This window comes from Mus caroli, chromosome 3 (assembly GCF_900094665.2).
Source record: "Mus caroli chromosome 3, CAROLI_EIJ_v1.1, whole genome shotgun sequence".
Taxonomy (NCBI): Eukaryota; Metazoa; Chordata; class Mammalia; order Rodentia; family Muridae; genus Mus; species Mus caroli.
Window position 1 is genome coordinate 17,772,163 of NC_034572.1, and position 27,582 is coordinate 17,799,744.

Consider the following 27,582-nt stretch of genomic DNA (forward strand, 5'->3'; position numbering starts at 1 on the left):
TTTTTTTTTTTTTTTTTTTTTTTTTTTTTTTTTTTTTTTTTTTTTTTTTTTTTTTTTTTTTTTTTTTGAGGCAGGTTCTCTGGTAGCCCCGTTTGGCAAATTGTTATACAGTAGAGGTTAACCTTAATACTTCTCCTAAGAGCCTAGCTTATAGCAATCTGAAACCATGCTTGTCTCAGACCTGCTGCTTTATGTTGTGCTGGGTAACACTGTTGTTTCAAGAGGAAAGTTGCTACTTTGTTAGATAAATAAGTTGCACAGCTTATTATTATTATTATTATTGTTATTATTGCACAGCTTCTCCAGAACTGGGTCAGTCATTTCCCATGTATATGTAAAGGTCATGAAAAACTGTGATGTGATTGGTATTCATTGAACTCTGGACGAAATGACATGGTTTCTGTGTGCAGAAGTAACTGAAATAACTAAGCACACAGGGACTGTTAACAGGGGCACAGTCATTTTCTGTACTTCTCGTGTTTGTTCCCCTCTCCCAGGTTTGATTGTACTTTCCCCCTATATCCACCACTTACCTCAGTTATGCTCACTCACTCTGGCTCGCACTCTCCCTCTCTCCTTCTCACTCTCTCTTTAAATTTACCTTTTAAAATTAGTTCAATTTCTGCTGCTCATATACACATTGGTGTGGGGTCAGCCAGTGGAGCATTGTTGACCCACCCTTAAATAACACTGACTCTCCCTCTCCCAGAAGCCATCAACTGTCATTATCAACTTAGTTAGGGGTGGGAGCTAATGAACCCCTCTACCACCTATACTGGAATGTTGGCTTGCCTTGATAATTATGCAGGTCTTACACAAGCAGCCACAACAGCTGAGACTTTTTGCGGGTGACAGTCCTGTAGTGTTAAGAGACACCGTTTAGCACAGTCCTGCTGAACATCTGCTTTTTGCAGTCCTTCCCTACCCACTGGTTCTCACTGTTCCCTGAACTCTGGGAACCCACGTATGAATGAATACTCCACAGATCCTCTCTGTATTCTGACTAGTTGTGCAGTAACTGCCATCCACTGCACAAAGATGTTGTCTTAGAAGGCCTGATTGCTGCACTAACTTGTGGGTACAGATTTATTTATCTAGAGCTGGTTTAATATTGTGTCCATTTAGCAATGTAATAGTGTTCTCACCCCTGGGGTTTAGAACTCTGGAGCCATGGGTTCTTGGCTAAACCTAGAATGCCAGATAGAAGTTTCTTCCTGTGGAACTGGCCCTGAAACCAATTAAAGGAAGAAAAGGAAAGGAAAAAAAGCCACTGGCTATCCTTGTAACATGTGTCACTATTGGACCTATAGGCACATCTTAACTGGGTTAGTTATTATTATAGCCCATGGTATTCCCAGGGATATAAGTCTGTTGAGGAGGTTTCTTCTCCAGCAGCCTAGATAACAACTTGCATTACTGTGAAAGTGAGCAAGCAGGAAGAAGGCCTCCTAGTCACCAGCTTCATTTCTCCATGTCTGATGACCATTCTTTTTAAACCTATAAATTGATTATACTATTTGGCAATATTTTATTATTCAGTGAACTTGGGAACTGTGGATTTGAGGTAATATAGAAATATAATTTTCTATGTTTATGAGTTTAGAATCAATATTCAGAATAGGAAGAAAATTGATTTTCTGGATGATAGAACACAGACAAACCAATTATGGTCATATTTATTGTTCCATGCCATTGACTTTCTTATGTAGCCCAGGATAGTCCTGAGCTGATCCTCTTCCCTCCCTCAATTGCTGGCATCATAGGGGAGTCATTGTGCCTGACTTTCTCTGAAAGCCTTGTTTTGGGGTCTGTGAGCCATCTTGTTTCTAGACCAGATAGATGTCTGCAGACATGTCCTTCATTTAATTGCTTATTTGTAACCAGATAGTGCCTTTCTGAGGACGTCTGTCTTACAAGTGTTTCCCCTGGAGCCCCTGATCCAAGTTCAAACTGCAGACTCTGCTCATACTGAATTGGTGAGGCTTTCTAAATGAAGTGAGTGTTTCTGGTCCTTCCAGAACCTTGTGTCTTTGAAGGTCATATAGGCCCAGAAAAGAGGTTGGTCTAGCACTTCCTTGCTCTCATGGTGTTCAAAGTATAAGATTATCAGGTTCTGCTTGGGTGTCCTGTTTTGAAGGTAGGGCCACCTATGGAATCTTTTTTTGGGGGTGGGGTGGGGTGGGAGGTTGGAACAGCTCAGATATGCTGTTAAAACCAGGAATATTCCCAAAACCAGGGTAAAGAAGACTTGGATCTGAGGTTACTAGTTATAGCTGATTGAATCATTGTCTGGTCTTCTGTGTTGGTTCTCGACTCCCTGTTCTTTGTAATCTGGTTCCCCGCTAAACCATTTCTCTTTGGTTCTGGTCTTTATGTGAGCTCTTGGTCCACCATATACCTCAGGTGGCCTTTCCTTTTCATTGCGGTGTACGTGTAGTGTAAGGCTTTGAGGCTATGCAGTGCACAAGTCATGAATTCTGTCTCCCGCTGACTTTTGAGTCACTTGCTGTCATGGAAGGAACTTCACTCTCTTTTTGGGTCTGTGTTGAATGTTGAGTGATGGCAGAGCTCCTTCATTTCATGATTCTGAGTGGAAACAAAACAGATGGAAGAGGAAAGATAGGGTTAGAGTTGGGAGAAAGAAATAGAAGTGGCTCTCACGGTTGTGAGCTGGCCACGTCCTTAGCTACTGATGCATACTTCTTAGATAATCCAAAGCTACTGGAGATGTGTGGAGTAGAGGGATGTGTGGCGTAAGAAGTTAACTGAGCTGTCAAAATCTGGTGTTTTCAAATAATCCGTCAGAAGGGAATGTCTTGATTATTTCTTCAGAACCAGATCTGCATTTGAGAAACAGGGTTTCTAGTTTACAAATGAACTAAAGTGATTGCCACAGTACTTCACTGATATTTTCAAAGAATTAAAAATTCACCAGTAAATTTTAAATTAGGAAGGAAATTGCACTGAGAAGTCTGTTCTGGCACTTTGCCCTGGTGTTGCTCTGTGTGGCAGTCAGGAGGAATTTGTTCCTTTGGGCTCTTCTTCTTGTAGTCTCCTGTCCCTTTAGGTGGGTAACTTGACCCCTGTAGCTGCACTCTGCTTGCTTGTGGATGTGTTTTTGAACTTGTTAATTCTCAATCTCTTTGCCCCTTTGGGTCAGCTCTTGTGCAGCGCAGGCTGGCGTGCTTCATGGCTCCTTTATCTTTTTTGTGTTTTTTGTCAAATGACTCAGACTTCTGGGTGGGCATCCTGGTAGATTGCTCCCTTTGTTCTGACAAAGTGGCATAGATGATTTGTACAAGTTGATAAGTGCGGTCCCCCCTCCCCAGGAGTTTACTATTATCTTTAAGCAAACATGATGTTGGGCCAGTGAGGTAAGGTTGCTTACTTCCAAGACTCATAGTCTGAGTCCATAAGAATCCCATGTTGGAATGAGAGAAAGGGCTTCGTGAAGCTGTCCTCTGACCTGCACTTGTGCACAGCGGCACTCTGCCCACATGCACATAGGCATCACACATGTGTGCATGGTGTTACGTAATGGCTGTGGTTTGAAGCTGCCTGAGGGCTCAAGTGTCAGTGTGGATAGTGGAATGAAAGCTGTTGAGTTCAGGAATAAAGGAAAGTTTGGAATCATTTAATTTACTGACTTCCTTTCCTTGCAAAATACCACATATATCTCATGGGTTTAAGTAGCGTGGAAATTTGAGGACAAGCTCAAAAGAATGGCTCAGGGTGTGGAAAACAGGGAAGTTGTGTGGCTGTAACAAGACAGCTGCTCTGGCTTCTGCACCCTATCCTCCTGGTTCTTGTTTTGCCTGAGTAGCAACAATAGAGCTCATGAACCGGAGCAGCTCAGGAGGCTACTGAGTTCTTACTCTTCAGGGGTGTTTGGCCGACCAGCTTTTCAGTGTCTCCCCTTTCACCCCATCTTGCCTTTTTAGGAGAGTGCCCCACACTAAAGTCCTGCTGGCCTGGAAAACGATATGAAGACTAGTTTGCCCTCACACTTGCATTTATGCCCCTGCCTCAGCTTCTGCTTCCCTTGTGCTGGGAGTACTCTAAGGGCTCCAGGCTTTTTGTCTTACTGCATTGGTACCTCTGGGATTGGATTCTGCTCAAGTCTTGTTCAGCAGTCTCAAACAGTCTGGTTTTTGTTTTTGTTTTTTTTTTTTTTTTTTACCTGAAATTAAACATTTTTCTCATGAGAAGTTAGCCACTAAAATTTTTATTAGTGTCTTAATTTGGATCGTTAATTTTGGTAATGTTTGTTTTAAAGTTGTGTAAAGGTCCATATTCGCTAAAGAATGATACTCTGGACTCAAATAGTATGTAAACACAGAGTGTTTTGTTTTGTAGAAGTCCAACATGTTGGGGTTTGTTTCCCAATACCGGAACCTTGCAGGCCTGGTTTAAAGCACATTAGTAAATTCCAGGGTCGGTGACCTGTTATGGTAATCTCTTGGGTGTCGGGGCTGGGAACTTGTTAGGAGATGTCTGGAAACTGCTGCTGTCCTTGCCTCAGGCCAGGTGGCAGACCTGGAATTGCCCAGATCTTGGAACAGATTCAGGTCTAGTCTCTTTTTAGGTAAGTACACTGTAGCTGATGACTTCAGACACGACAGAAGAGGGTGTCAGATCTCATTACAGGTGGTAGTGAGCCACCATGTGGTTTTTGGGATTTGAACTCAGGACCCATTGAAGAGCAGTCAGTGCTCTTACCCGCTGAGACATCTCCCCAGCCCCAGGCCTAGCCTCCTTAACTGCCAATTTGAAACCTGTCATGGAATCAGCCTCCTCGGTTGTATGGGTTTTGAATGTCCCATTTTTCTGTTTTAAATTCCTGTTATCTTCAGCATTTGACTTTGCATAAATTGAAGTTTTCCACCAATCTGAGTTGCATTGAGAATCTGTAGTAGAAACACCTTCATGTGCTGACATCTGTTGCCTTCCCTTTCTCTTTTTTCAAAGGGGCCACAATCTATAGTCTAATCAATAAGGCAGAGTCAGGAGCTGGATTGCAACGTGTTAATAGCTTGCCTGGTCTACATACTGAGTCCTGGATAGCCAGGGCTACATGGTGAGATTTGGTCCCAAAAGTTCAACCAACAAACAAAAAGGCTGAGTATGGTGGTCTGCACCTGTAATGCTAACACTTTGGAGGGTCAGAAATTCAAGGTTCACCTTGGCAATAGAGCAAGTTAAAGTCAGCCTGGGCTGTGTGAGATTATGGCACACAAAATAACACCAAGACCACCATCACCACCATCACCAAAAACATAATGAATAAAACACAAAGTGGGGACAGTTATTATTTAGTATGTGATGACTATCTTTTTCTGACTGCACATCTCACACTTCATAGTGACTTCACCTCTGGCACTGCCTGGCCAACCCTGGCAGCTCCATACCCAGGGATGTGTTTGCTCCTGCCTTAGCTGCTTTGTTCTTCATATCAGGCTCTGCCCTGAGATAGGCATGCACACTGAAGTAGTTAGTGACCCTTAGGTTTCTTGTTACTACTACCATTTTACTATGACAAATCTTCCTGTATTGATACCTTCTCCTTTCTGAATATTTAAACTGGGTGAGAGCAGGCATGGGTTCGGTTTCCCTTGTCCCACTCCCCCTTGTCCCACTCCCAGGACCTGGAACAGGACTTGGAGGTGTTTAGTTAATATTTTTATGCCCATTAACTCTTTTTGACCTGCTGATAGCTTTAAATGGATTTACTTTTATCATGGGATATGTAACAGCTCTTTAATCTGGCATTTAGGATGAGCTAAAGGAGCTGAGATTACATTGGTATTTACATAATTTTTGTAGCTAGTTCTCAGTAGTTGAATCAATATGGAAAAAAATAGGTAAAGGGATAGTTTAAGAACTGATACTAGGGGCTGGAGAGATGGCTCAGCGGTTAAGAGCACTAACTGCTCTTCCAGAGGTCCTGAGTTCAATTCCTAGCAACCACAGGGAATTGAACTCACAACCATCGGTAATGGGATCTGATTCCCTCTGCTATTGTGTGTCTGAAGAGGGCAATGGTGTACTCATATACATAGAAAAACAAACAAAACTTAAAAAAAATGAACTGATACTGACATAGTTGTGCTAAGATACTAGATTTCAACAAGTTACATTTCATTTCTTTCAATCCAGACATTTCATCATTCAGTAATAGGAGGTGGGCTAAAACTGATGGAGATATTACTTTTAGCTACATTTACCTGGGAGGTGGTGGTGTTTAGCTCTGATCTACTTCCTGAAGTTGACAGTGAGTCATAATGCAGGTGAGCTGTGCTATAGAAGCCCAAAGCAAGCTTTCAAAAGGGTTGATTCAAGAAGGGGGCCTCATCACCATAGGAAATACTACATACACTCTTACTGAATTACTCCCTTAGGGAAAAATAGCAGGCCTGCTGGGCTGTCTGTGCAGCCAGAACCAGACCTGAGTACCGGGAATGTCTTGACACAACAGTCTAGCTATTTTTCACTCCTTTCCTGACTTTGAAGTATAATGACAGTATCTGAATTTAAGGACTACTTTACTTTACCTGGAAAATCCCTGAAGGACTCTGAGCAGTGTAGTTTGACAAGGGATCCCATATTGTATTAGAATTTGTTGCTCCCAAGTGCTGGAGGAGCTGAGCTTGGGGACTTATGGAGGTGGCCATTTATAGCTGGAAGGTTGGGCCTTTAGTCCACTCTGGATGACACTTAAGATTGCCACTTACTCAGAAGTGACATTTATCTCTTCAGCTCTCACCCAGCCTTTTCAAATAAACCTGTTTTTAAATGAAGACAGAGGGTTCTCTTTTGAGAACATCTGTGATTTTCTATAGTTTGTGTATGGGAGTGGGGAGCTGGTGGGGACTGTCCTTAGAAGAAGGTCCACAGTAGGGATATGCTGGCACTTGGGAGGGCAGCAAATTCTGTATATAAATATTGGGGATGTTGTAATTTCTTTAATATTTTTTATTACATGTTTTCCTCAATTACATTTCCAATGCTATCCCCAAAAGTCCCCCATACCCTCTCCCCCACTCCCCTACGCCCTGGCGTTCCCCTGTACTGGGGCATATAAAGATTGCATGTCCAATGGGCCTCTCTTTCCAGTGATGGCCGACTAGGCCATCTTTTGATACATATGCAGCTAGAGTCAAGAGCTCCGGGGTACTGGTTAGTTCATAATGTTGTTGCACCTACAGGGTTGCAGATCTCTTTAGCTCCTTGGATACTTTCTCTAGTTCCTCCATTGGGGGCCCTGTGATCCATCCAATAGCTGACTGTGAGCATCCACTTATGTGTTTTCTAGGCCCCGGCCTAGTCTCACAAGACAGCTATATCAGGGTCCTTTCAGCAAACTCTTGCTAGTGTATGCAATGGTGTCATCGTTTGGAGGCTGATTATGGGATGGATCCCTGAATATGGCAGTCTCTAGATGGTCCATCCTTTTGTCTCAGCTCCAAACTTTGTCTCTGTAACTCCTTCCATGAGTGATTGTTCCCAATTCTAAGAAGGGGCACAGTGTCCACACTTTGGTCTTCGTTCTTCTTCAGTTTCATGAGTTTTGCAAATTGTATCTTATATCTTGGGTATACTAAGTTTTGGGCTAATATCCACTTATCAGTGAGTGAATATCATGTGAGTTCTTTTGTGATTGTGTTACCTCACTCAGGATGATGCCCTCCAGGTCCATCCATTTGGCTAGGAATTTCATAAATTTATTCCTTTTAATAGCAGAGTAGTACTCCATTGTGTAAATGTACCACGTTTTTTGTATCCATTCCTCTGTTGAGGGGCATCTGGGTTCTTCCCAGCTTCTGGGTATTATAAATAAGGCTGCTATGAACATACTGGAGCATATGCCCTTCTTACCAGTTGGAACATCTTCTGGATATATGCCCAGAAGAGGTATTGCTGGATCCTCCGATAGTACTATGTCCAATTTTCTGAGAAACTGCCAGACTGATTTCCAGAGTGGTTGTACAAGCTTGCAATCCCACCAACAATGGAGGAGTGTTCCTCTTTCTCCACATCCTCTCCAGCATCTGCTGTCACCTGAATTTTTGATCTTAGCCATTCTGACAGGTGTGAGATGGAATCTCAGGGTTGTTTTGATTTGCATTTCTCTGATGATTAAGGATGCTGAACATTTTTTCAGGTGCTTCTCAGCCATTCGGTATTCCTCAGGTGAGAATTCTTTGTTTGGCTCTGAGCCCCATTTTTTAATGGGGTTATTTGATTTTTCTGGAGTCCACCTCCTTGAGTTCTTTATATATATTGGATATTAGTCCCCTATCTGATTTAGGATAGGTAAAGATCCTTTCCCAATCTGTTGGTGGCCTTTTTAATCTTATTGACGGTGTCTTTTGCCTTGCAGAAGCTTTGCAGTTTCATGAGGTCCCATTTGTCAATTCTCGATCTTACAGCACAAGCCATTGCTGTTCTATTCAGGGATGTTTCCCCTGTGCCCATATCTTCGAGGCTTTTCCCCACTTTCTCCTCTATAAGTTTCACTGTCTCTGGTTTTATGTGGAGTTCCTTGATCCATTTAGATTTGACCTTAGTACAAGGAGATAGGAATGGATTGATTCGCATTCTTCTACATGATAACCACCAGTTGTGCCAGCACCATTTGTTGAAAATGCTGTGTTTCTTCCACTGGATGGTTTTAGCTCCCCTGCTTGTGGACGTTGTACATCGTGGTGCGGAGCCTAGTGCGCACCACGATGTACAACGTCCACAAGCAGATCTGTAATGAGATCTGATGCCCTCTTCTGGTGTGTCTGAAGATAGCTACAGTGTACCTGTCATATATATAAAATAAATAATAAGATTGTAGGCCTCCTGAAATTTAAATTTGTTCTCTGAACTCATTAGAGAAACCCTGCTTGTGGACGTTGTACATCGTGGTGCGCACTAGGCTCCGCACCACGATGTACAACGTCCACAAGCAGTGATTCGCATTCTTCTACATGATAACCACCAGTTGTGCCAGCACCATTTGTTGAAAATGCTGTGTTTCTTCCACTGGATGGTTTTAGCTCCCTTGTCGAAGATCAAGTGACCATAGGTTGTGTGGCTTCATTTCTGGGTCTTCAATTCTATTCCATTGGTCTACTTGTCTGTCACTATACCAGTACCATGCAGTTTTTATCACAATTGCTCTGTAGTAAAGCTTTAGGTCAGGGATGGTGATTCCACCAGAGGTTCTTTTATCCTTGAGAAGAGTTTTTGCTATCCTAGGTTTTTTGTTATTCCAGATGAATTTGCAGATTGCTCTTTCTAATTCGTTGAAGAATTGAGTTGGAATTTTGATGGGGATTACATTGAATCTGTAGATTGCTTTTGGCAAGATAGCCATTTTTACAATGTTGATCCTGCCAATCCATGAGCATGGGAGATCTTTCCATCTTCTGAGATCGATGTTGTAATTTCTGAGGAAGAAAATCTAATTAAAATTTATTCTAAGGCTTTAATCCCAGTACTCGGGAGAGGCAGGTGGATCTCTCCATGAGTTTAAAGCCAGCCTGGTGTACAGAGAGTTCCAGGACAGCCAGGGCTACACAGAGAAGCCCTGTCTTGGAAAAAAAAAATAATTTATTTATTTTATGGTAATATGTCTGTATTTATTTTTGTGAGTGCGCTGCTCATGGAGTCCAGAGGCTTCAGATTCTGGAGCAAGAGTTTAGCAGCCTGTCTTGGGTTTTGGCAACCAGACTTGGTTTTTCTATCAGAACAGTACACACCCTTAACTGCTGAGCCATCTCTCCAGCCCTCTTTACTCTATATTTAAATAATCTCAGTGTATAAAAAAAATTAAGAAAATATTCAGCTAACCAAAGTAAAATGAGTTGCTATGTATAATAAGCTTGCTATGACCTAAGGCATTTAAATCTTTTCTTTTTTTGTGGGGGAGGGTTACTCTATCCCATGGTGGCCTGTACCTTTGTTGCCCAGGCTAACTACAAGGTTGGGGTGATCCATCCTCTTGCTGCCTTCACCTCACTTGTGGAATCTGCGCAGTGAGCCACCACACCTGGCTGCCTCCTTTGACTTTCCTTGGCTTCGTTTTTTTACTACCCTGGACTCTGCCTTGTCCTTGGCATTTCATTACTCCCAGCCCTTTAATTACATACATGACCTAAACATGCCGGATTACATGGAAAATGTATGGTACTGAAACATTTCTCAGATACCTCAGTTAAAATTAACTTCAAAGGTTCATAGCTAGCTGAAGAGAAGCTTGTATTCACTGATTTTATGAGGAGAATTAGCCACGTCCTCTTGAACTACAGAGACTACTGAAATCCCAGCCAGCCCAACTGAGAGTGATTTGTTTTCTCTGATGCATAATTGGCAGGACGGTTTTGAAAATCAAACTGTGTTTAAGTATTAAAGTTTCACCTTGCTCTATTTACATTTTAGAAACATTATATTAAAATATATTAAGTAACTGGAGAAAATGCTCTTTGTGTTTGTAATGGCCAGCGGTTAAGAGCATTGACTGCTCTTCCAGGGGTTCTGAGTTCAAGTCCCAGCAACCACATGGTGGCTCACAACCATCTGTAATGAGATCTGATGCCCTCTTCTGGTGTGTCTGAAGATAGCTACAGTGTACCTGTCATATATATAAAATAAATAATAAAATCTTAAATTTTTTTTTTTAAAGCAAAAGTCACTTCTTTTGGATAGGTATGTAAAACTTTGAATACTGAAAGTTTCAGGAGATGGCTCCTCTAACTAGATGGTAGTCTGCACATGCTGAGAGTGTTTTTGAGCAGAGGACAGCAGTGACTTGTGAATGGTAAAGGGCAGAAAAAGTGGATGTAGCATAGATCTACCCGCCTGGCCTTCTCTGGCAAGTGGTGTAGTCTCTGTCTTAGGTGACCCTGAAGGAGCTGAGGTTGGAGGCAGGAGAGCTTCTGGCAGCCAAAGGGCCTTTTCTCTGAAAGGGAACTGGGAGGATTGTTTAAGCAGAACAGCAGGGTGTCAGCTAAGCACCTGGTGTGAGGTGGGGAAGGCACACTAATTCTGCACAGAGGTCATTTCGTACAGTGTAGAGTAGATGTGCATGAGGACACATGTGCTGCCTATATGGTCACTGGTGTTCTGATATCTGCAGATACCATTGGGGTCTTAACAGTCTGCTGGATACTTGTATACCATGCTCCTCATTAAATTAAACACCCTACCTCAGAGCCACAGCAGTAGCCCTTTGCTATTTTTTTTTTTTTTTTAGCAAAACTAAAGTTTTTAATTTTTCCTGAATTATCGTCTATACTTGACTATAATTATACACACTAGTTGTGTAAGTTTACTATTGTGAATTTATCTTATTTTGTGAAGGGTTTTAGGTTTGAGTAAGAACAGTTGCAGAGGTAGGGTAGCTTTCCTTTGTACATTTAGTCGCCCTGCCCCAGTATTTCCCAGGTTAAACACTGGCTTCTGTCTGATGTTTCGGGATCCTGTGCTGTGTTATCTGTCACCTTAGACTCCTGATTTCTTGGGATTTCTTTCTTTCTTTGTTTTGATTGTCATGATAGTTTTGAAAAGTTTTTCTTTGGACTGAGTCTTTGGTTATTTGGGGCAGTCTCAAATGTTCTTATTTCATTTTATCTCATCTAGGGTTCAAGGTCCCTGTGGTTGTCTTAAGATGATGCTAAAGTTGATCATTTGATTCCGGTTCCATGTCCTGGTGTTGTCACTGGTAATGATTGTTCTATGTGTTCCACTGTGGAGGCTCAGCTCATGGGAGATCCAGTGCTGTGCTTGTGTAAAGCTTCCAGTCACCTTCCAGCTCAAAAAGAATATAAATGTGGGGAGATACAAATGACCTTTTCTTTCTGTAGTATTTTGCTTGGTAGCTCCAACATCCACAGTAGGTGGATTTCTGGGCAGTTGGATTGGTTTGGCCCCCACTACTTCATGTAGTAGTTGGATTTTTTTCTCTTTTATAAGAGATTGTTTCTATTTGTTTACCCACTCTGTCATGCCTCTGTGGTCCTGTGTGGATTTCTTTTGTCTGTTGGGTTATAATGTGATGCTGTTGTTGTAATGTATTTTGTTCTTCTGGCTGCTGTTTGTTTTTGTGAGACAAGCTCTCACTATGTAGCCCTGTACTACATAGAACAAATTGGCCTTATACTCAGAGATCCTCCTACCTCTCCTCCTGTCTTAGTTAGGTGCTGTGAACAGACACCATGACCAAGGCAGGTCTTATAAGGACAACATTTAATTGGGGCTGGCTCACCGGTTCAGAGGTTCAGCCCATTATCATCAAGGTGGGGGTATATGGCAGTAGTATCTAGGCAGGAATGGTGTGAGAGGAGCTGAAAGTTCTACATCTTCATCTGCAGGCTGCTAGGAGACAGCTGGCTTCCAGGCAGCTAGGACAAGGGTCTTACAGCCCATGCCCACCGTGATATACCTACTCCAACAAGGCCACACCTCCAAATAGTGCCACTCCTTGGGCCAAGCATATTCAAACCACTACACTTCTCAAGTGCTAGGATTAAAGGCACACATTACCTGTGGCTTCTTTCTACTAGCACTTTCTTTCAGATACAGTACTATCCTGGGCTAATCTTGTATTTCCTATTCCAAACCCACTAGTTCGATTCTTTTTCAAAAAATTCCATTGTCCCTTCTATTGGAATGATAAGAACATTGATTCTAACCCAGGAAGCACAATTAATCAAGCTAATATATCATTTTAAGCCACTACTGATAGCTTGTGGAATCCATGGCTGTCTTTTTCTTGGCTTGAACTCTTTATTTTTTTAAAGACTTTTTAACTTTTGTGTGCATGTGTAAACGGCATGGTGGATGCCTGTGTGCAGGGAAACTTATCATTCAGGGAGTTGTATTTTGGAGCATTTTGGAAATTATTATTTCTTAGATCTTTCATTTTAATCTTTTTTTTTTTTTTGTTTTTTGTTTTTTTGAGACAGGGTTTCTCTGTGTAGCCCTGGCTGTCCTGGAACTCACTCTGTAGGCCAAGCTGGCCTCGAACTCAGAAATCCGCCTGCCTCTGCTTCCCGAGTGCTGGGATTAAAGGCGTGTGCCACCACACCCGGCTTCATTTTAATCTTTATTTGAAGTATATTTCTTAGAATTTTGTGCAGCCATGTGGGCAGTTACATTTTTATAGAAAAGATTCATGGGCTCTCTGTCTGAAGAAAAGCAAAGGTGGTCCTATGTGTTCTTTTTAATTTAGTTAAACTATAATTACATGATTTCTCTTTCTCTTCCTGCTCCTCCGTCTCCCACCATGTGTGTTCCTTGTGTAAATCCCACGGTGCACACGCAGCAGCACTGGTTGCCATGAGAGGTCCCAGTCAGCTCTGGACAGGATGCCAGGTGGGTGGAAGACCACAGCTGCCACAGAGGGAGACCTGGAGCTGGGCAGAGGTGGGCAGAGCTTGTTAGGAAAGAGAACTGAAAACCACCTGAGCTGGAGGAGAATGCTCTGCAGAACTGAGGAACCTCACGGCCCGCAAACCATAGGGAAGAGGAGGAAGATGAAGATGAGATAGGTTTCAACACAGGTTTTTGTTTGTTTGTTTTACTATAAAGTATGTAACAACCCTGTGTACAGCTTATGCCTTTAAAAGAGAAAACATTGAAGTATAAGGTGGTAAAATTTGTTTTTAAACCAGGGTGGTGGTGGTGGTGGTGTGTATAAAACACTTCTAAGTACGCCTGTAGATAATCTTGTCCTGTCACTATTTTCCATAACCTGGCATGACAGAATTGGGCTGTGGTTGTCGTGTAGACTAAAGCTATCATTGTTGGTGCATAGAGTATCCTAGTTGCATGTGGGGCAGCTTTAGGTCCTGAGTTGTCTCTTATGCACCTGCTGAGGGAGAATAGCTCTGCTAACTGAATACCATTCTGTAGCTGCAGACACAACAGAGAATGGTGCAGCTGTTTGGTTGATATTTTGAATGTATCTAATTTAAAACTTTTAAATAAAACAAAATGGTGGGAGGTTATATGTGGGATGGTTATTTGTGAGACCTGAAAAGAGACAAAGACAGACAGATGGACTGGTAAGTTGTTGACTTACTGGCTGGTGAGAGGCACTTTGTTTTGCATGATACAAGATGTCTGGCTGCTATCATACTTATATATTTTTATTTCATCTTATATTGAAAATCAATGGAAGTTGTTAATTTCTTACTTCATGTAATTCCAGAGTAGTAATTATGAGATTTTGGTCTGTAACAATATTTTAAAAAGAATTGGTATGCTTAAGTCTGTTAGGTTTGAAGTGAAGTCAGAAGTCCCTGCCTGGGCTTTGTTCTCAGTGGCCAGTCAGTATTACCCAGAGTTCCATGTCAAGCTGCTGTTCATTGTACATTTTCACAGATCTGTCATGATGTGTGTCTGCCATACAGTATTATGTGAAGCATCTCCCTGCCTAGTTCTCCCTGATCCTGGTCATCTGGGATCTTTGTTCGGTCTCCATTGTTTGGCTTTTCTCAGACTATGTATACAATACTGATGCGTGTGGTCTTTTCAGAATCGTTTCTTAGAGTAGTAATGCTTTCAAATCTCCTTCTTGTCTTCTCTCACCTTTTTCTACAGTGCAGTATATATTACTGTCTGCATGAACGTGGCTTTATCTGGTGACCTACTGATTATCTCGGTTAGCTCTAAGTTTGAGTAGTTATGAGTAAAGCTGCTAGAAACATCCATGTGTGGGTCTTTGAGTAGACATAAAGGTTGTGTGTGTGTGTGAGTTTATGTAGACATCAAGTAGCATAATTGTTGGGATATGTGTTAAGGCCGTATTGTTTTATAAGGATCAATAAAGAAGTCTTCCAAAGTGTTTCTGTTTTATTTCTAGCAGCAAGAACATACTGTTCACATAATCCTCCCAGTGGTTGGTGGTGGCGCCTTGTGCCTTGATTTGGCCTGTTCCCACAGGTGTGTGGCAGTGTCACATTTTAATTTTTATTTTCATGGTCAGTATATGATACTGAATATTTTTCATATGCTTAATTCCCATATTTCTCATCTTTTACCTTTCTTTATTTTGTGTTTGCATATGTGCATGCTTGCTAGTGTAGTGGCCAGAATTCAAATAAGTGCATTGCTCACTTTTTGAGGCAGTTGTCTGTCTCACTGAACCTGGAGCTCACTGATGAAGCTGGACTGGCTGGCCAGCAAGCACTCTGAGGCACTGGGGTTACAAATATGTGGCACCGCATCTAGTTTTTATATTGGGTCCTGGGAATCTGAAATTAAGTCTTCTTGTTTGGTACCACAAGTACCTTAATGACTGAGCCATCTTCCCAGCCCCAACTGTTTTCTTATTGATGAGTTTTAGTAGTTCTTACTGAGTGCCAGGCTCTACTTTTGAGCTGCAGCTACTGGGAAAATGTACTCTTTGTATATAGTTGGTTAGTAATCTTTTATCTGATATATTTTGCAAATATTTCTCTGCGTTTTGTAGCCTCTTCTCATTCTGCAGACACTGTCATTTGCAGAGCAGGAAATGTTAATTTAAATCAAGTCCTGATTTATCTGTTGTCTCCTTCATAAATTTGTCCTGTCACTCCTGTGATCTGTTGATGCCTTGAGTTCTTTATCTTTGAGAAGTTTTAAATAGTTCTATGTTTCACATTTAGGTATCCGTCTGCTCCATTGCTGTGCTGAATTGAGGTCTGTGTCTGGATTTCAATATTGTTATTTATTTTCTTCTCTTTTCCTCCCTTCCCTTCCCCTCCCCTCCGCTGCCTTCCCTTGCCCTCTCCTTCCCTGCCTGCCCCTCCCCTCCCCTGTCCTCCTCTCCTCTCCCCTGCTCTATGGGTATTTTGTCTGCATCTGTGTCAGTGCACCAAGTGTTTGACTTGGTGTTTGAGACCAGGAGGTGGCTTAGAGCTGCTGTGTGCATGCTGGGAATTGAACCCAGGTACCCTAGAAAAGCAGCCCATGTTCTTAATCCCCGAGTGCCCAGAATGAGTTATTACTGTAATCACTGCAGCAGCATTTGTTGGAAAGATCCTCTGTAGCATGGTGGTCTTTGTGCCTGCATGATTTGGAAGCTCTGTTTTTCCTCCTTCCCTAGTTTCCCAGTCTTGATTAGTACAGCTTAACAGTCTTGAGGTCCAGGTTTCTCTCCTCAATATTAAGTTGCCTATTTTGAATCTTTTGTGTATAAACTTACATAAAAGTTTTGGACTCAGTTTGCTAATACACACAAACTAACTCGTCAGGATTTTGGCTGGGATTGAATTAAATCTTTTGTTCAGTTTGGGATGTTAATGGTGTTTTGGTAGTATTGATTCTTCCTTCAGTAGACATGGGGAGCATCTCATTTACTTGGTTCTTGTAGTTTGGATTTATATCTAAATATTTCATCTATTTGGGTGTTCCCTTAGCCTGCTTTCCATTTTATTTTATTTTATTTCTATTGTTATCAAAATATTAAAGACTTGGTTGCTCATTAATATCAAAGCTTGTTTGGATCCAGGCTCTCAGGCCCAAGAGCATGCTCCTGCTCTCTTTGGTAGTGCTGAGGGCTTTCTGCTGCAGTGTGCAGTGGTCGAGGTGCTGGGCGCACATTTGTGCGGCTCAGTAAATGTTATAGCTGAAGATAATTTTACTTTAGGAAAATGAACAGATGGTAAGTGTCCAGCCTTGATTGGTTGTGACAGCTTTATCTGGCTGTATTTCTTTACCCTCATTCCCTCAGGCCACATGCCTACTCAGTTTTCCTTTCTGTCACCTTTTCAGTTTACTTTACGTAAATGAGTATGATCAAGCTAGGCATAGGGGCTCCTGCCTGAAATTTCAGCCTTTCTAGGAGGCCGAGACATAAGAGCATATGTAGTTCAAGGGTAACATGTACTCTGTAATGAGTCTGGTCTCAAAATCAAGCAAACACACGCACACACACACACACAAGCACACACAAGCACACATCTGTGTCCATGAGTTTTTAAAGTGTGTTTTTTTTACCTGTACTATGATGACTTCGTTGACAGGTGAGGACTGTGCTTTGCCATTCCAGCACACTGACCACAATAGACCTGTGCTCCGTCCACAAAATCAGCCCTCCTATTTTATCTAAGTAGCTGGGGTTTTGCTGCATCACCATGCTGTGTCAATCAGTGTCCTCTCTCCCAACCTCTCTTTTCCAATCTCTGTTTTCCAATCTGGAAAAGATAGTTTGATTTTTCCTCCCCTCCCTTGTTTCTACAGGCTTTCATCTTACCACTGTGGACCAGAGTTGTCAAGTTAGTCTGGGTGGTAAGAGCTTTAGTGAGGTGGCTACCTGATGCAAGGGCTGCCACCTTTCCCAAGCTATGTTTCGCTTTGCCTTGTACAAAAGTCCTAATTGGAGCTTGGGTACTCTGTCCAGAGACTATTTGCTGTTGATTATAAATTCTTTTAAGACAGTGTTGTATACTGCTTACGGTGATTTGAACTTAGGGTCATTCTCTCTCTACCTCTTCCATGCTGGGATTACAAGAATGTAGTACTATGGCTCCTGTGGGCTTCATAAGATGATTGATAGATTTTTTTTCAGAGGGAGATTGGTGAGCCACACCATCTCTTTTCCAGGTAGGTCTTGGTAATGGCACTAGATTGGCCTTGGTGACATTGCCCAAGTTTGTAGTGCAGCCTTGTCAGTGCTGGTCATCAACAGGAGCTTCTCCAGTACAGAACCTGAGATGACCAGTCTTCTGGAGTGGGAAAATGGCTCACAGCTCAGAGCCACAGCAGCCTGCTATCTTGCATGGACTGCGATGGCTGGTATTTGACATTTCGTTCCCTTGAAGTGGGGACAGTGGATATTATACCAGAATAGTGACATCTTGGGTGGGGTGACCACCGCCTTGGAGCACTTAATAACTAGACATATGTGATAACTTTGGTCCCTTTTGGTGGTGACAAGTACCTTGAACCATTGTTGGGCCACTGGCTACCCAGCACAGACTTGCTTCTGTTGATCAAAGGTCAACTTGACTCATCTTTTTTTTTTTTTGTTGTTGTTGTTTTTCTAAGACAAGGTTTTACTGTGCAGCCCTGGCTGTCCTGGAACTCATTCTCTAGACCAAGCTGGCCTCCACCTCACAGAGATCCATCTGGCTCCACCTCCTGAATGTTGGGGTAAAAGGTGTGCACCATCACAGTCTGGCCAACTTAACATTAGTCATGTGATTTTATAGGGTCAACAGAGAGAGAGAGAGGGAGAGAAAACCCTGCTCCTGGGACTTGAGCTCTGTGTGTGACAAGATGGCCTGGTCATTCCTTGTCTTTGTTATTGCCTTCAGGATCTAGGTGACCTGAGCACTGCTGTGACCATCGCCCTGCAAAGGCTGTCCTGGTACTCTTGGTACCTGCCTCTTTACAAGGTATCATCCACTGTTTGTTGTTGTCCTTGGGGTAGAAATGCTAATTTGGATTTCAGCTTTGTGCTGTTCTGAGTGAAACTATAGGCTGTTACAGTCTTCATATCCTTTTAGTATGTTAGACGTGGAACTGATGGTTATGTCAACATAGACTATAAACTTCAGTGGCTAGATGCCAAGGGCCCCTCAAGGTGGTTATACCAACCTGCACAACAGCTGTCAACTGTCAATATATTATAGCGCTCCATGCTCCATATACATACTTTCAGCTGTGTATGTGTATGTGTATGTGCATGTACGCGTGTATTGACTTTGAATTGCTTTCATGGCAAATGATGCTTATTGTTGGTGCATGATTCATTAAATGTTTTAGAGAATTATGATTCTTTAAAATATATATACATACATACATACGCACACACATATATATATGTGTGTGCGTATGTATGCATGTATGTATATATATTTTGGTTTTTCGAGACAGGGTTTTTCCGAGTAGCCCTGGCTGTCCTGGAACTCACTCTGTAGACCAGGCTGGCCTCGAACTCTGAAATCCACCTGCCTCTGCCTCCTGAGTGCTGGGATTAAAGGCGTGTGCCACCATGCCCAGCTTTAAAAATATTTTTAAGGTATATATTTAGTGTGTGTACCTGTGCACTTGCTCAGTGGCATATGTGCATGCCACTGTATTTTTGGCAATCTTAGTTATTTTAATCAGGGACAGAACTTAGGCCATCAGGTTTGCTAGCAAGTGTCCTTACCTGCTGGACTGTCTCATTGGCCATGGTGTGGAATTTTTATTGAGGATGGAGCTTGCAATAATTTATTTATTTATTTTTTTTAATGGATCACAGAGACTAAGTTAACCTATTGTTATAGGAGATAGTAATTTTTTTAAAACCTGTTTGACCAAAAAAAAAAAAAAAAAAAAAATCACAGCAGCTGTAACCAAACATTTTGGTTACAAATAGGATTCCGTCTTGCTTTTGAATTGTGTAGCATCCATTTAAAAATCCCCTAGTTTGAGATGATCATAGAGATTCTGGTGTTTTGTCAGATTGGTTACTTTTATGGGGCTTCATAAAAAAGAAGGAGGTTGCTCATAGGACTGACACTATTTTCAAATCATTTAGGGACTTTATATCTTTAAATTTAGCTTTTCCTATGTTTTTTTTTTTTTTTTCCCTTGCTGTTTTGTTTTTAAGGCATGGTGTCTCCAAGTAATACAGACCAGCCTCAGCTGCCAACAACTAGGGATCACAAGTGTGTGCCGCCGTGCCAGGCTTAACTTACCATTTTCTGTAGCATGCTACTCCTGTACATACACATATGAGAGAAAACCAGGAATGATTGAAGTCTTCACTTTGAATCGCTGGTGTGTTTGTTCACTTTGCTGCGTGCTAGTTAAGAGTGCTTCTGAAACGAATCAGGAGAGAGAAATCCCACTGGGACCAGGCTCTTAAGCTGACTTTGCAGTTGAAGAACTAGCCTGTTTTTGTTTTCTTTTTGTTGTTGTTGTTTTTCCCCATTCTAGGTTTAGGAATCTTGGCAGATGTTTCTGATTCTGTAATCCCTGAGTCTCTCCCTTAAGTCTCTGGGTGTCTAGTTCTGTTTTTTGAACACGGGACCACTGGTCACCCCACATTGATTATAAGATAAATACCTTCAGATAGTATGCTACAATTAATGAATGTGCATGTGTGAGAGTGAGCCAACAAGCAGCATTCCTTCGTGGTTTCTGCTTTGATTCCCTTGCCTGACGACAGCTTAAGGATGTAATGTGACCTAGAAGTATAGTCGCAACATACACTTTCCTTGCCTAAGCTGCTTTTCGTCAGTGTTATCACAGCAGGAAACTAGGTTTAGGCTGGTCCCAGAGTTGGTATGCTTTCAGGATTATTAGTGGCTGTCCAATGTTCTGTATAGTATTGTATTCAGCCAGGATTTATATGTTGCTCTGTAGCCTTTTCTTGGTCATATTATCCTTCAGGCCTGACATTGACTTAACTCCTGTTCTAGCTTCTGAGCTACTTCCTGCATGTAGCACTTGCAAAAAAAAGGTATAGTACATGTTTAGAATTGTGCCGTGATGTCTTGGCTGGAGCAGGGTCTTGTTTTCTGTGTGCACACACTGTCATTGCAGTGTGCTATGCATAAGAGCTGCTCTGCTCCTGTTTGTATCATGTACTGTATGTGTGAGAGACGAGGTATCAGTAGTCCAGGCTTGTATTAAACTTGTTATGTAATTAAAAGTGACCTTGTTCTGATGCTCCTGCCTCTCTCTACCTCTGAGTGCTGAGATTATTATAGGCATGTACCTGTCTGTATATACCTACATATGTAGTCACATACTTGTGCCAGGGTTCGAGCGCAGGCCTTGGGCATATCAGGAAGCAGCAGTCTGCCCACTGAGCTGCATCCCCAGTCCTTACACATTAGCTTTAATTAACTTAATCATTGTGCTCTTCATTCTTATGATTCTCTGAATTATTTTAAAGAGGGTTGATGTATCTAGATTAGAATAATTCTTTGTTGGGGAAGAATTATCTTGGACTGTTAAATCTTGACCTTGCCATTTCCCAAGGGACCCAGGTCTGGGCAGTGCACTGATCCCAAGGTTGTAAAAGGTTGTGCTGGTGGATGCATGCCATCATTACAGAGCACCCTGCGTGGGCATGTAAGCAAAGATGAGCATGAACTCCAGCCACTTTGCTGAAAGCTGCCTGGAAAACAGAAAAAGCAGAGGGGGATGGGAGGGAGAGGAAGGGGAGAAAGGAAAGAGCCTGGGCGACTGATACCTTGTCTCACACATATGGAAACAATATACTCCCTCAATTAGGGCTAGATGAAAGACAGCGTGTGGAGTATCAAATGTGGAAGGAAATCATCATGTACTGAAGGCTGGCTTTGAACGTCCCATCTTTGGGGATATCAGGACTAACAGGCATGCACCACCACTTGGATCTATGAGGTGTTTTTAAGCACAGAGGACTCAGATGGCTTATTTCACCATCATGAAGGGACAGTATCGTAGGGGAGCAGTGGCACCTTGTTCTGCTGCATCAAACAGGCTTACTGTAGACCCTGCTGTACTCAGAGCCTGCAGTATGTTCTCTCAGCTGCTGGGAACCTCAGAACAACTTTTTACTGCTCAAGGATAAAAGAGTCCCACTAGACTACATTTCATTTGCCCTAAAATCTGTTACATACAATTAATTCCAAATTGGTCCAATCAGATAACAATGAGGGAAATTCAGGAATAAATCCAATATAATTATAGTGAATTAATATTTGCTTGGGCTGGCTGTGCTGAAATCCTTCTCACACAGCTACTGCCTACTTCCAGTCTACTGTCGTGGCCTTCAGGACCTTTTGAGTGCTACCATCACTCCTTGCAGCATACTCTTGTCTTTACCAGATCTGTGTGATGTAAGCCATTCTGTCCTTCAGCTATTAAAGAGAGCTGCTGTGCATAAAGGCATTTTCCTCACCCACTGAATCGTGTACATACACACACATACATATGGGCACATATATATAAGCTATATTCACAGTGGTCCTGAAGGTTGAAGGCAGGGCCTCACTCTGCTAGGCAAATACTCTTGAAGCTGTACATCCAATTTATTTTTTCTAGGTAACAATAGATTCTGTGGGCATCAGCTCTCAAGACTTTTCTACCACCTGATCCCCTCCATTCCCCCCTTCTGAGACAGGTCTAAACATATACCCTGTTTTGGCCTGAAACTTGAACTTCTTCTGCCCTTGTGTCCCTGGGATTTTAAGCCTGTGCCACCCAGCCCAATATTTTCTTAGAATAACTGACTTTTAGGAGCACATTATTCAGTTTCTGATTATTTTAGTTTCCTGAGAACTCTCCAATGCTGATTGCTGATTTTATCTCACTGTTCTCACATCTGTTAGGCCAGTTTGTTTGATAATATTCAAATCTTTTATTTAGCATTTCCTGATTTTTCTGTTCCCTCTTTAGTCAGTAACAGAGAATAAGATATTTAACTTGCTTGGCCCCAAGTTCTGTTTCTTTGTGGAACTTTGATTTTGCTTTATTGATTTTGAAGTAATGGGATGAGGTTTATGAACGCTTAGTGTTTTTTTTTTTTTTTCCTCTGTGTTGTAGTGACCCTTTATTATTACTTTTTTACCTTGCTCATATTCTGTGCTCTGACAGTCTGTGTACCTGATGTTTCTGCTGTCCTTTCATCTCTCTGTAGTGGAGCTGGCATGGCCTGTGTGTTTCCCTCTTGATTTGTTTTCAGTCTGATTATACGTGAGGTCTGATTATGTATGATGTGGAGTGGTCTTGCTTGTTGAGCTAGTTTCCATCTCTGCTTTGGATTAATAGAAACACTTCATTGTACCGGCTTACTGCTTTGGGCTGTTAGGTCAAGCTCTATGGTGTAGGCGTTTAAACTCACCACCCACCTTGAAGTGCTACTTAGGGGCTTACCATTCTCCTCACCCCATTATCCACTGTATGGCAAATGGATCCATCTGGTATTGTGTTCTGCCTTAGTAGAACGTTTCTTATGCTGTAGAACTGCTGGTTATTATTCTACCTTTGTAGATCTGAAATAGTCATTTCATCTTCTCTGCTGACTAGTTTTATATCAACCTGAAACAAACTAGAGTGACCATAGAAGTGAGAACCTCAACTGAGAAAATGTCTCCTAAGATTGGGCTGCAGTGAGGCCTGTTAAGTCATGTTCTTAGTGATGGATGGGGGAGGCCCAGTCCATAGTGGGTAGGCCTCCCCTGAGGTGGTGGTGGTCCTGGGTCTTATCACATTGCAGGCTGAAGGAATTCTAAGGAGCAAGCCAATAGGCAGCACCCTCCATGGGCTCTGCCTCAGCTCCTGCTTCCAGGTTCTTGCCCTGTTTGAATTCCTGTCCTAACTTCTTCAATGATAAACAGTGATGGGAAGTGCAAGCTGAATAATCCCTTTCCTTCTCAAGTTGCTTAAGTCATGGTGTTTAATCACCACAAAGATAACCTAACTACGGAACTTACATTTTTATTTAGTTTAATGTTTTATTACTCTTTTTTTAAATGTTTATATGTGTGTGTACATCCTGACCCATGGGTAGAAGTCAGGTATCAACTTTATGGAGTTGGTTCTCCTTCCTAGGGATCCAGCCATGTCAGCCATGCAGGATGGGCCTTCTGCTGCTAAGCCATTTTACTAAGCTGGCTTAGTACTTGGGCTTTACAGTTAGCATTACTCTGCTCTCAATCATACTTTGTTCTTACTGAACTTCTCCAGTTGCTTCCATTTCCTGACTCCTGCTGTTCTCCCCCCACCCCTTTTTGTTGGCAAATTTTTGCTTCTCTGACTTGAATTCATGTACCTTCCTCCTCCTTAAGCTCTCTTCTTCTCTTTCAAGGATCCCTTTCTAGGACAGCCCCACCCCTAATAATACTTGTAAAAGAACTAAATTCTAGGATTTGCATAGGGAGAAAATGTGGTAGTTGACTTTTCCAAGTCAGAGTTATTTTAGCACAGATGTGGAATATATGTTTTCCTGTAAATGTCTTGATTTCAGTGTTTTGTAAGGCTAAATAAAATTCTATTTTGTACATTAACCACATTTTCTTTATCTTTTTATCAGTTTATAAGGCATCTAGGCAGGTTCTATCTCTTGGGTATTGTTCTGTGGTATGTAGACTTTTCTATGACATGCCCAGAAAGGTTATGTCTGGGTCAGGGGACAGTTTCTGATTTCCATAGTGGCTATACTTACTTATTTTTCCTACCAGCAGTGGAGGGTTTACTCTCTCCCACTTTTCAGCATATTTTTGCTATTGTCTTGCTGTTAGCCATTCTTTCTGTGGTGCATTGGAATCTCAGCACTACTGTATTTCCCAAATTGATAAGGTTATTGAACAGTTTTTCAAATATTTAGAATACATACAATTTAAAAATGTGTATAATAATAATAATAATAATAATAATAATAATAAATTTGTGTGCAAGGGTTTTTACATGCATGTGTGTCTACACTTTTGTGCATGCTATGCCCTCAGAGACCAGTGGAGGAGGATGGATCCTCTGGGACTGTAATGAGGTACTATATGGGTGCTGGATACTGAACCTAGGTCCTCAGAAAGAACACCTAGGACTCTTTAACTGCTGAGCCATCATTTCAGCCTCACTGTCTTGAGAATGTATTCTCTAGTAATTGGGAGGTCTTATTTTGTTTATATATTCTAGACACTAGCCTCTCTAATGTACGGTTGGAGGTGATTTTACACACCTCTGCCCATTCTTCACACTGACTTTTAATACTGACAGTTGTTTCTTTTGCTGTTCAGAAGCCTTTTAGTTTCATGTTTTCCCATTTGCCAGTTATGGAGGCGATTTCCTGTGCTACTGGGGTTGTTTCAGAAAGTTATTCAACATTTTAGTGTTTTAGATCTTACATTAAGGTCTGTGATCCATTATGAGTTGATTTTTGTGCAAGGTGAGAGATGAGAATCTAATTTTATTCTGCATGGGAATACCTAGCTTTCCTGTACCATTATTTGGAGAGGCCTTTTTCCATGTATATTTTTATGCTTTTGTTATAAATTTCATAGTGGGGTAACTCTGTTCAGGTACCATGTTGTCTGTGGAGTGATTTGAGGTCGGGCATTAAAATGTTTTGGGTCAGTGTTGGTTTCCTTCCTTCCTTCCTTCTTCCCTCCTTTCTTCCTTTTTTTCTTTTTCTTTTTTTTTTTCTTTTTTAAATGTCTTTGTGTACAGGTGTTTTGTCTGCGTTTTTATCTGTATGTGTGTGCAGTGCCCAAGGGGTCCAGAAGAGGGCGTTGGATCCACTGGAACTGGAGTTCTAGATGGTTGTGAGCCACCATGTGGTTGCTGGGAAATGAACCTAGGTCCTCTGGAAGAGTGAGCACTCAGTGCTCTTAACTGGTGAGCCATTTCTCTAGACCCTGCTGAATGGTTTTGACGGTAGTGGTCTTTCTTTGAACCAGGTTGGTCTGGAGGTTACTTTGTAGCCCAGGCTGCTCAAAGTACTAGTGATGCCCCTACCTCACCATCCCAAGTGCTGGGATTACAGATGTACCATCAGTCCTGACTTTCCAGTAGTATTCTTTGTGTTTAGGTTCCTTTGGCTCTTTGGAGTATTTTATGTTTCTATATCAACCCTAGTTCTGTGAAAAATTAAAATTTTGGTAGGCACGGGCATTGGATCTGCTGTAGCACCTTTTGGTACATTATTTTTTCAGAATATTACTTCAACCTGTCTATGAGTGTAGAAGGTCTTTCAGTACTCGAGTCTTCAGTATCCTTCAGATCTTAAAAGTTTCATGCAGAGGCCTTCCTTCTACTTTATTGTGTAGGTCCATTGGTGGGTGTTTTATTTATTTTTAAACTATCACAGGATATTTGTTTTGATTTCTTTATTTACAAAGTTTGCTAATTGACTTATAGGAAAGCTACTGATATGATATATATGTATATTTGTATCCTGTGGGCTTAGGACATTTCTGTTCAAGTCGTTAGGTGTGTTTAATAAGCAAATATAGATAAATTGTCTATCTTTTAATTCTCTTACTGTTCTAGATAAGAGAATACTATGTTGAATGAAAGTGATGAGAGGGGACACTCAAATCCTTTTGCAGATTTTGGAGGAATTTTTTTTTCTTGTCTAGTGTTGGCTAATATTTTTGTCATGCATAGCCTTGGCTCTGCTGTGTGCTGTCTTTTCATTGTTTAATCCTTGAGGACTTTTTTATCAGGACAGTATTTTGAATTTTGTCATAGCGCATTGAGATGACCATGTGGTTTCTATTTTTAAGTCTATTTATGTGTTGTAATACATCTTCTAACTTATGTATTTGAGCAAACCTTGCCTTCTTAGAAGAAACTTAATTAATGTGGTATATGTTCATTTTAATGTATTCTTAAATTTGATTTGCTGGCAGATAATTGAAAGTTTTCACATCTGTGTTTATCACAGAACTAGATCTATAATTTTCTTTTTTGTTGTGTCATCTGGTTTTGATACCAGCAACAACACCTGTTTTTTTAGAATGAAATTCAGTAGTATATATTCTCTTCTGCTTTGTTTGAGAAATACTTATCTTAAACTTAATGGTTTGGTAGAATTCACAGTGTCTCATTCTGATCATAGACATTTCCTTGTGGGAGACTGTATTAGTGTTTTCTAGAGTAATAGAACTTTTAAAATGAGTCTATATATAGGAATGAGATTTATTAGAATAATTTACAGGCTATAGTCCAGCTAATCCACCAATGGCTGGGTGTTAACTCAGAGTCCAAGAATCTAGTAGACCTCAGTCTACTAGGCTAGACGTCTCCGTTGTTATGTGCTGGTATCCCAAAGAAGTAGACTGTGATGCCAGTGAATGCTAACAATGCAAGAATAGGCAGGCAAAAAGCAAGTACTTCTTCCATGACACCTGGGACACACACACACACACACACACACACACACACACACACGTATATGTGTAGGTCAGAAGATAAACTCAATGGCTCCTGCCAATATACAGAGCAGGCTAGCTGACCCGGAAGCTTCTGACTCCTCTGGCTTTATGTGAATTCTTAGGATCCATATGTTGGAGTGCTTCACCTGCTATTGCCTCTGCCATTTGTGTTTTGACTTTTAGTTTAGATGATCTGTCTAAAGATGAAAGTGATGTAACCTTTTGTGCTCATGTGTGTTTGTTCCCTGAATCCTAAGAATTACTACATCTGTTTGTAGAATTGTTCCCTTTTTTATGTGTAGTGGTCTTTATTCTTTTTTCTAATTTTGACTTAAAGTCTCATATCTGTATGACTTGGCTTTGGAGTTTATTTTTATAAAGTCAGATATGTTGACTTTTAGCTGTTGTCAGTTTGTGAGTGGCTTTGCTGGTGAGGTGTTTTTCTCTCTCTCTCATTCAGGTAGTTTGTGTGCCTCTTTTGGTGAGTTTTGGCAGTTTACACTTAAGAATGTCATTGAGAGGGATTTTCTGATTTATGCCATTTCATTGGTTATTTTTTTGGTTAGTTGGGTTTTATTGTTTGCTTTTTTCTTTCCCTGCTTATATATGCATTGAGCCCTCCCCCTCAACCCCCATTCCTAAATGTATTTGAGTTTTGTGTTGGACTAGTGGATTCATTTCTGAGCTCTCCTTTGTTTATCTGTTGGTATTATGATGGATGGTGTCTGCATTTCCCCTTATGCATTAT

The 27,582-nt window shown here is 41.4% G+C and overlaps 1 protein-coding gene across 3 annotated transcripts in view; it reads left to right on the plus strand.

The window, feature by feature from the left end:
- Tbl1xr1 (transducin beta like 1 X-linked receptor 1) overlaps positions 1 to 27,582 on the plus strand; it is a 136,600-nt gene that overhangs the window by 9,900 nt on the left and 99,118 nt on the right. The window contains exon 2 of one of the 3 annotated variants that reach the window (XM_029475478.1): positions 18,291 to 18,371. The exons of the other annotated variants lie outside the window; for them this stretch is intronic. The gene's annotated coding sequence lies outside the window, so the exon portion shown is untranslated. The remainder of the gene's footprint in view (positions 1 to 18,290; positions 18,372 to 27,582) is intronic. 3 annotated transcript variants of the gene reach the window in all.